Source organism: Ursus arctos, unplaced genomic scaffold (genome assembly GCF_023065955.2).
Source record: "Ursus arctos isolate Adak ecotype North America unplaced genomic scaffold, UrsArc2.0 scaffold_24, whole genome shotgun sequence".
Taxonomy (NCBI): domain Eukaryota; kingdom Metazoa; phylum Chordata; class Mammalia; order Carnivora; family Ursidae; genus Ursus; species Ursus arctos.
This window is the reverse complement of record NW_026622919.1, coordinates 12,149,621-12,159,769: the sequence shown is the minus strand read 5'-3', so window position 1 is coordinate 12,159,769 and position 10,149 is coordinate 12,149,621. Positions and strand designations below refer to the sequence as shown.

General features: G+C 35.2%; 1 protein-coding gene across 8 annotated transcripts in view; it reads left to right on the top strand.

The window, feature by feature from the left end:
* The window catches only part of CEP112 (centrosomal protein 112), a 418,880-nt gene that overhangs the window by 259,294 nt on the left and 149,437 nt on the right, over positions 1-10,149 (top strand). The gene's annotated exons all lie outside the window — the stretch shown is intronic.

Sequence of the window (10,149 nt, the reverse complement as noted above, 5' to 3'; positions counted from 1 at the left end):
GTGGAATTGCTGGACCATATGGTAATTCTATTTTTACTTTTCTGAGGAACTCTCCATACTATTTTCCACAGCTGGTGCACCATTTACATTCCCACCAGCAGTGCACAAGGCTTCCAGTTTCTCCAAGTCATCACCAACACTTGATTTTGGTTTGTTTTGTCTTTATCATTGCCGTCATAATGAGGATGAGGTGGTATCATCTTCTACCTTTCTTAACTGTCTCCCTAACCACAGACACACTCCGTGCTGTGCCCATTCCAGAAGATTCCCTTTTCCACAAATAGGCTGTACACATTCTCCCTTCACGGCTTGACATGGGTTTTTTCTCTCCGCCTGGAAGAACTGGTGAACTTATCCTCATTCAGAGATGTTCCCTTTCCTTGTTTTACTCCTTCTTACATCAACTCCAGAAGAAATCAGGCTCGTTCTTGTATCAGGCATCTTCTTTTTAAAACATTTTTTTATCAAGATATAATTTACATACAGATGATGTTTAATTATGCAACTTTGACAACCGTCACCACAATCAAGATAAACAACTATTCCATCACCTCAAATATTTTTCCAGATCCTTTGTTGTCAATCCCACTTCCTTCCTCTTGCTCTGACTCCTGGCAGCCACTCATCTATTTCTATGACTATTAGATTTGCCCTTTCTGGAATGTCATAGAAATGAATCATTCAGTATGTAGCCTTTTGAGTCTGGTTTCTTTCCCTTTAGCATAAAGCATTTGAGATTCCTTCACATTCTTGTGTGTAGCATTAGTCCTATTCTTTTTTATTACCAGTAATATTCCATTGCATGGATGTACCAAAGTTTGTCCATTCTCCAGTGGAGAAGTATTTGGGTGGTTTAACATTCATATATGGGTTTTGTGTGAACGTAATATTTTTCATTCCACTTGGGTAAATAACAAGGAGTAGGATAGCCAAGTTGTATGTTAACTATATCTTTAAACTTTAGGAACTGCCAAACTGTTTTCCAAATTGGCTGTATCATTTTGCATTTTTTTTTTTTTTAGATTTTATTTATTCAGTTGAGAGAGGGACAGAGAGCACAAGCAGGGGGAGCAGCAGGTAGAGGGAGAGGGAATAGCAGCCTACCCGCTGAGCCACCCAGGAGCCTGATGGCAGCTCAGTCCCAGGACCTGGAGATCATGACCTGAGCCAAAGGCAGATGCCTAACCATCTAAGCCACCCAGGCGCCCCTCCTTTTGCATTTCCATCAAAAATACATATGGGTTCTAGTTGCTCTGTATCCTCACCAGCACTTGATACTGTTGAATTTGTGATGTCATTTTAACCATCCTAACAGGTGTATCTCATTGCATGTGGATTTCCCTAATAACTACTAATGTTGAACATCTTTTCATGTTTCTATTTGTCATTTGAATATCTTTCTTGGTAAAGTGTCTAAATGTTTTTCCAATTTTATATTCAGTTTATTTTCTTTTTATTGAATTTTGGTAGTTCTTTATATATTCTGGTTACAAGTCCTTTATAAGATACAGGATTTGCAAACAGTTTTCACAGTCCATGTTACCTTCTCATCTTTTAGTAGTTTCTTTCAGAGAGCAGGGATTCTTAATTTTTTATGAAGTCCAATTTATCAATTTGTTCTTTTTATAGATCACGCTTTTGGTGTCATATCTAAGAAATCTGTGCCTAACCTAAAGTTGCAAAGATTTTCTCCTGTTTTCTTCTAGTTTTAAGTTTTATATTTAGATCTGTGGTCCATTTTGAGCCATTTTTGTGAATGGTACAAGGTACAGATTAAGATTCAGTTGTTTTAGCACTATGTGTTGAAAAGACTATCCTTTCTCTGTTAAATTGTCTTTGCCACTTGTTGAAAATCAATTGACCATAAATGTGGAGTGTGCTACTGGGCTCTCTAGTTTTGTACAATTGATATACATGACTGTTCTTTCTAATAATGCCACAGTGGTTTTTTTTCTTAAGATTTTTAAATTTATTTATTTTAGAGGGAGAGAGAGAGAGCACATGAGCAGCATGGGGAAGAAACAGAGAGGGAGGGAGAGAGAGGGGAAGAGAATCTTAAGCAGACTCCATGCTGAGCACAGAGCCTGATGTGGGGCTGGATCTCACGACCCTGAAATCATGACCTGAACTGAAACCAAGAGTTGGGCGTTTAACTGACTAAGCCACCCAGGTGCCCCACAAGTGTCTTGATTATTGTAGTTTTATAGTCAGTCTAGGAGACAGGTGGTATAAGTTATCTGACTTTGTTCTTTTTCAAAATTGTTTTACCTATGGTAGTTCCTTTGCTTTTCTTAGAATCAGCATAGTAAAGTCCACACAAAATCCTGCTGAGATTTTTTAAAAACTGTGTGACTCTGTTTCTCAGTTTGGAAAGAAATGAAAACTTAATGATACTGAGTCGTCTAATCAATGAACATAGAATATCTTGCTGTTTATTTAGGTTTTCTTTAATTTCTTTCATCAGTGTTTATAGTTCTCAGCATGTAGATGTGGCATTTATTTTGTTAGACTTATACCAAATCATTTTGTGTTTTAAAGCCCAATTATTTGTTGCTAATATACAGAAATACAATAGATTTTTTTATATTCATCTTGTATCCTGTGACCTTTCTAAACTCACTGGTTCTAGTCACTTTTTTTATAGATTCTTTGGGATTTCTACATAACCAGATAAGTACCTATTATTTAGTAGTTTTCCTTGTGAGAACTTTTTTTAACGAAACCATATGTATCAAGATATTTTATTTCTCAGTACTCGAACACAATTATTTTACTAGACTGGTGAATTTGGGAAAACGACTTCTCAAAACAAACATAAGAAGAATCAAATGAGATTACACCAATCAGAGAAAATGCATATAGGATGTGAAAGCAGGAGCATTTGTAATTTCCCAGTTTATTTTGTTATGTCCTGTGATATATATATGATTTTTAAAAATAACAATAATACACACAAACATATAGGCAAAGTCATAGGTATTTTTAATACCTCTTTTTCAGATACAAATTATTCTTGGTCTTGGCTTTCCATATTAATCATTCTTTTTAAAAATCAAAATGAGTTTAAAATGTTCTAAAATGATATAGTTTATGAATATATTCTAAATACTGCATTATATTGAGAGCCTCTGCTATTTAAAATCATAAAATTTTTGCAAATATTACAGTATTGAAATCAGGCTGAAAACATATTTCTTCTACACACATATTGAAAAATTGGTCAAAACAAAAACAAAAAACATTGTTTCTAATATATGGTCCTTCTCAGTGAATGAACGACCTTTATAAAAAACAATATTACTTTGTCAGTTAAACCTTTTTTAAGTATTAGAATCACCAAATTGTGTAGAAAATCTCTTTAACTTCCATGTTTGAAATTACATTCCCCTTAAAAATATTTTTTTCTTTTTCTTTTTTTCACTTAAGAATATCTTTTAACTGGTTCGTTACATCATTAGAGTGTGTTTTGAATTTTATGTTCTGATTCATGACCCACTCTCGAGTAACTTTTTGGGGCATATATCTTATAATGTATAGACATATATATCTCCTATAGATAGATATCAAGAGAGAGAAAAAGCGAGAAAGCCTTCCCCCTATAGATACACCTGAAATATATGTCCCAAACAGTTACTAATGTGTATATACATTGACATACACGTGTCCACAATTTAGAATACACTAATCAATCCCAATAAAAATATAGGCTATGTCACTGCACTTATGACTGAAACACAAGCTAACCAACCAGGTGTAGAGTATTCCATGATATTTTTTGTATTTTCCAGAATGTATTACAAATTGTTGTTGAAAAAAGAAAAGCTACATTTTTAAGTGTGTGCAGATGTGAATTTTGGCTAACAGAACTATTTTTAATATTCATCTATGGTATTTACTTGGCAAAGAATATGGACATTTGTTCCCACTGCATGAATTTAACAGACCAGTAGACATCCTAGGGCTGCTCTAAGGAAGCAACCCTGGGTCATGGAAAATATCTCATAAAACGTCGATATCTTTGAATCTTATTTGTGACAGTTGCTTGTGTTACTATACATTTTATGTTATTATCGAATGAGGGATTTTAACAGATCTTTAAATGAGCTTTTAAAGAGTTATAATTCAGGCCTATAGTATTAATTATTACAATTCTAACATGGATAATGGTGTTTATTCAACCCAGACTCTTTTGTTAGATGGAAGGAAGTATCATCCATTTTAGAGACTTCCTGAGATCAAGAAATTATTAGAATTGCCATACTTAGATCATAACGGATGGTCCACTTAGTCCTATATTTGGTGTCAGATAGCACAAAGAGGGAGTAAATGGGTGATGTGAACTTCCAAATCTCCAGTTTCCTTAATAACTTGCGGGTGAATGAGTCAACATATATTTAACAAGCATTTACTATATACTTAGCTCAGTGCCGATCCCAAAAAGGAATGTAACTTTGTCCCTGCTTTCTGGAAGCTTTTATTGTTGTAGTGATAATGAGAAATAGAAGCACAAAAGAGCTTTTAAAACTATATAACTCTGTATAATAAAATTCTAGATTAGGGTAAAATGCTGGGAAATCTGAGAAGGTCTGTAGTATTCGGAGGATGTTTTACGGAGGAGGTGGTCCTTGAAGTACAATATTTGGATTGGCACTAGATATGAAGAGTTTTCTGAGGCAGTCCAAGGGGATAAAATGGGAAGCCATGAGCTGAGGATGAATTGAGAGAATGTCAGGCAGTAATTAGGAAAACCTTACTTATAAAAAAAGATGGACGGTGACTTTTTGAAACTTTTCCATTTTAAAACTTTTTATTTACCCTTACTGAAAATTTGCGAAAGAGTACGGAGAGTTCCCATGCACCCTTCACCCAGCTTCCCCCGTGTCTACATCTTATTTATCTATAGTGCAATCACTAAAACGAGGAGATTCACATTAATACTTTTTTTTTAACATGGGCAAAATGCATTTACATCAGTAAATAACTGTAGGCCTTATCTGAATTTCACGAGTTTTTCCACTGATGTTCCTTTTTGTTGTTCTAGGATCTCCCACCACATTTATTTGCCATATATTTTTAGTCTCCTCCAGTCTGACAGTTCCTCAGTCTTCCCTTATCTTTCTTGACCTTGACACTTTTGAAGAGTACTAGTTATCTTGTAGACTTTTTCTCACTTTGGGTTCGTCTAATGTTTTTTTCTGATCACACTGAGGTTATTCTTTGGCAAGAATGCTACAGAAAGGATGTGCCTTTCTCAAGTGCATTATATCAGGGGGTGCAAAATACCAAAATATGTTATTACTGGTGACATTGACATTGATCACTTGGTTAAAGTGGTATCTGCCAGGTTTCTCTGCTGTAAAGTTATTTTTTTCCCCTTTGTAATATGTAAAAATATCTTGAGATACTTTGAGGCTATGCAAATATTCTGTTTTTCCTCAGACTTGCATCCACTAATTTTGTCATCCATTGGTGAATCTTGCCTGCAACACTATTATTATCTTTTTTTTACTCAGTTCCTTTGAAGTTTTGGCATTTTCTGGCTTTAACTTAGGCTGAGGGTTTTTTTTTTTTTTTAATTTTTAGTTTTTCATATCTTGAGGAGAGAAAATATTGGAAGTGAAGGTGACTTTTTAAATGCAATTTTTTTTTTTTTTAGTGTAAGGAATCAACTAAAGGAAAATAAAAGAAAAAAGTAAGATGAAAGCAGAGGTAAGGCTTATGAAAAAACAATGCATGATACAAGGGTTTGTATAAATAGAGAGTGACCTCAATTTGACTCTACATTTTCCAGGAACAAATGGAAAGAGAGCACCATAATTAGAACAAGATTCAGTGCAACCAGATTTTAAAAATTAATTAATTCAAGTTCCTGGAATTGAAATCTTCAGAGAAATATTTACTAGAGCTTCTCACAAGGAAGAGTGTATGATGTGGTTAACATCCTCAACAACAATCTCGTGGAACATAACATTTTTATTGGGTATTTTCTTAAAATGGAGGGGTAGTAGGTATTATTTTGACCTCATCTTTTCTAAAAATAGAGAAACCGTTACCATGGGATATAATGTATTAGAAGTCAATCTGGGCTCCAGAAGTCCTTAGAAGGTTCATGACGTTCTTTTGGGATCAAACAAATTACTGACCAGATAGTCTTTACGTGAGGAAAAATGGAATCCCTGCCAGTCGAATGCTACTGTGCTAAATAACCAAAACCTTCTTGTACTAGTATTTTCTCTGGAGTAGGAATCATTCGGTCTCAGACCATGTAAAGGAGTTGGCTAAGGATGTCTCAGAATAACCATGTTATGAGAGAGTCCCACAGTTATTAACCTTGAGGAGGCAGTTAAGGAAATTGAGATTTGCCACGCATTGGCCTTATTTGTTGTGCTTCTTGAGAGATGTTTCCAGTTTTGCTTCTGATGATCATTTCATCCCCTGGAACTGAACACTGAGAAAGGATGTGAGACAAGAAGCAAGGAAGAGGAAGAGTGTGCACATGCATAGCTTTTCTCTTGTTCATTTTCTATTTCTAAAGAGCTGAAGCTATGTAAGATTTTGACATTATCTTCAGATGTGGGACTTTTGATCTGCAATGAAGTCTTGGCTATTTTTAACAAAAAGCTTAAATGACCTTTTCACAGGATTTAAATGAATGATTTAAATGGCCTTTCACAGGATTTACATGGGATCTGAGGTATGCGAAGGAAATGCATGTGCGCCTTTAGAACAACTTTTAGCAAAGGAAAACTAAGTGGGCTGCTTCTTCCATTGTATATCACATTAGCATCTGAATCTCTGGATTGTTCTGCGAATTGCCTTATTGCCAGTTTAATTCAGTTGAACTTCATATTCAAGTTAATGTGAGCTAAGGAATGGGTTAAGTATGGAGAATACAAAGGAAATATAACATTGTTGATTAGGACCTGAAGAGTCACAATGTCACCTGATTTTTAAAAATTACATGTTAGTTTATTTTCTATACAATACAACTGAGAATAAAATAGCCCCAACATAATATCAGCTCACATTAGATAAAGAGCTCGCCCAGGGTCAGTGGACTATATTTGGCAGGGTCTGTATAAGTTCCATGTTATCTGCATTTATTAGGTTATAAACTGAAAATAAAATAGTATAAAAGTTTCCAGTCAGAGTGTTTTGGCATGACTTTTAACTGCCTTGTACCATCTTCTTAAAATGTGCCTTATATGGCCAAGGAATTAGACAGCATTTTAATCAAAAATCCAGATGTGGCGATTGATTTTTTTTTTAAATACTCTGTGAGACCTTGGGAATAGAACCAAGTCAAAATTGGCCAATGATAGAGGCCCAATCCTTACTACTACTCAGAAGCTAGAAATAGCAGTTTTTGATAGACAATTCTTGGCAAAATCTTAGATTTTAAAACTGAGCAGAGATTTATATGAACATGAGAAGAGTCTGATGTTAGCTTTGATCAGATCTTTCAAGAAGGAAAGGAGAAAGTTACTTAGGAAAACATTTTATGATCTTTTTCAGTTAAATAACTGTTGGTTGTTTCAGCTTTCCACATCTTCACATCAAGTATTTCAGCCACTGTTTTGTAATATTTTTAATTAGATAATATTTTGGTTTTGTTCTCATAACTTATGTAGTTTCACTAATCACCTAATTAAATGAAGAGCATTGGAGTCAATGTGCTGAATGTTTATATTTAACCATTAATTAATACGTACCAGTCCCCTTTATAATGTATATGTTCATAAAACAGTCTTTAATATTATCTTATATCCAAATTAGTTATATATTATATATACATATATAAATTACCACCTATATTTTCTGATCAGACACAAAATATTTTTAAGTGAGTTAAAAAAAAACATAAGCCAGATAACATTTTATGTTTTTGCTTTCATAAATACACATTTGGCAGTCTCTTGCCAGTTTCCCTGGAAGAAAGAACCATAAACACCTGCTTAGGGTGCCTGGATGGCTCTGTTGGTTTCGTGTCTGCCTTCGGCTTAGGTCATGATCCCGGGGTCCTGGGATCGGGGAGCCTGTCTCTCCCTCTGCCTGCCACTCCCCCTGCTTGTGCTCTCTCTCTCTGTCAAATAAATAAATAAAATATTTTTAAAAAACAAGAACAAAAAAATAGAAACAGCTGCTTGTACAATCTTTTTATGGAATTAGGCCAGAAATAACAAATGAATAAACGAGTACATTTTATTTTATTTTTATTTTTATTAAAGATTTTATTTATTTATTTATTTGACAGAGATAGAGACAGCCAGGGAGAGAGGGAACACAAGCAGGGGGAGTGGGAGAGGAAGAAGCAGGCTCTCAGCGGAGGAGCCTGACGTGGGGCTCGATCCCAGAAGGCCGGGATCACGCCCTGAGCCGAAGGCAGACGCTTAACGTCTGTGCCACCCAGGCGCCCCAACAAGTACATTTTAGACCAGATGACTACCCTGGTGAATTCTATCAAACATTTAAGGAAGAAGTAATACCATTCAACATGAACTCTTTCAGAAAATAGAAGAGGAGAATCACTTCTCAACATATGAACTTAGCATGACCTTGATGCCCAAACTAGACAGTATATGGAAAGAAAACTACAGACTACAGACACAAAAAGTTCCTTGTCAAAATATTAACTAATCAGATCTAGCAGTATATAAATAGGATAACACATCCTGGCCAAGTGGGATTTATCCCAGGAATGCAAAGTTGGTTTGACATTCAAAAATCAATCAGTGTAGGGGTGCCTAGGTGGCTCAGTCAGTTAAGTGACTCTTGATTTTGGCTCAGGTCATGATCTCCAGGTCATGAGATCAAGCCTCATATCGGACTCCATGCTCAGTGTGGAGCCTGCTTAAGATTCTCTCTTGCTCTCCCTCTGCCTCTCCCCCTGCTCGTGTGCTCGCTCACTCTCTCTCTCTGTCAAAAAAAAAAAAATCAATGTAATTTACCATATTAAAAGACTAAAAAAAAAAAAAACCCATGATATTATCTCACTAGATTTAGAAAAAGCATTTGACAAAGTTTAATACCCATCTATGATAACTCAGAAAAGTAGGATAAAGTGCAAATAATAGAAAAAGGAAAATCTACAGCTAAAAGTATACTTAATGGTGACAGGCTATTTGATTTTTCCCAAGATCGGGAAAGAGACAAGGATGTCCATTCTCACTTATAGTTCTACTTTATACTGAAGGTCCCAGTCAGTGAAAAAAGAAAAAGAAAAGAAAAAGCATGTAAATCAGGAAGAAAGAAGTAAAACTGTCTTTATTTGCAGATAACATGTCACCTGCCTGAAGTAATCAGAAGGAACCTGCAAACAAACAAACAAACAAACAAAAACCCCTACTAGAACTAATAGGTAAATTGAGCAAGATCACAGGGTACCAGGTCAATATGCAAAGTAATAGTGATTTGAAATTTCAAAAATCAATACCATTTAAAGTGATGACACAAACATGAGCTACTTCAAACTTTAACAAAACGTGTGCAAGATCTATACACTGACGTATGTAAAACATTGGTGATATAAATTGAAGAAGACCTAAATAAGGGAAGATAAATATCAAACTCATGGGTGACAAGGTGCAACACTGTTAGAATGTCGTTTCCCCCAAATTGATTCTTAGGTTAAGTACAGTCCAAATAAAACAATCTCAGCAGTTTTCTGGGTTGAAATTGATGGGCTGACTCTCAATTCAGTGTGACAATGCAAAGCACTGCCAAATCAGTTTTGAAAAAGAATGAAGTTCTAGGAAACACACTGCCCGATTTCATGACTAACTATAAACGTACACCAATCAAGAGAAGGTGGTATTGGTGTAAGGATAAATCTGTCCATCAGTGGATCAATATAAAGAGTCCTGAAATAGACCTACACATTTATAACTAATTGATATTTGACAAAAATGTGCTAAGTAATGAATGGGGAGAGGATAGTCTTTCTACAGATAGTTCTGGAACAATTGGATATCCATGTTGGGGGAAAAAAGAGCCTTGACTTTTTCCTTACATTTAGACAAAAGTAGTGTGAAGTGGATCGTGGACCTGCATAGAAATGATGAAAGTATGAAGCCCTAAGAGAAAATGTTAGCAATGTTGATTAGGCAAAATTCTCTTTGGACTCAAAAACTATAAACTATGGAAGAAAAA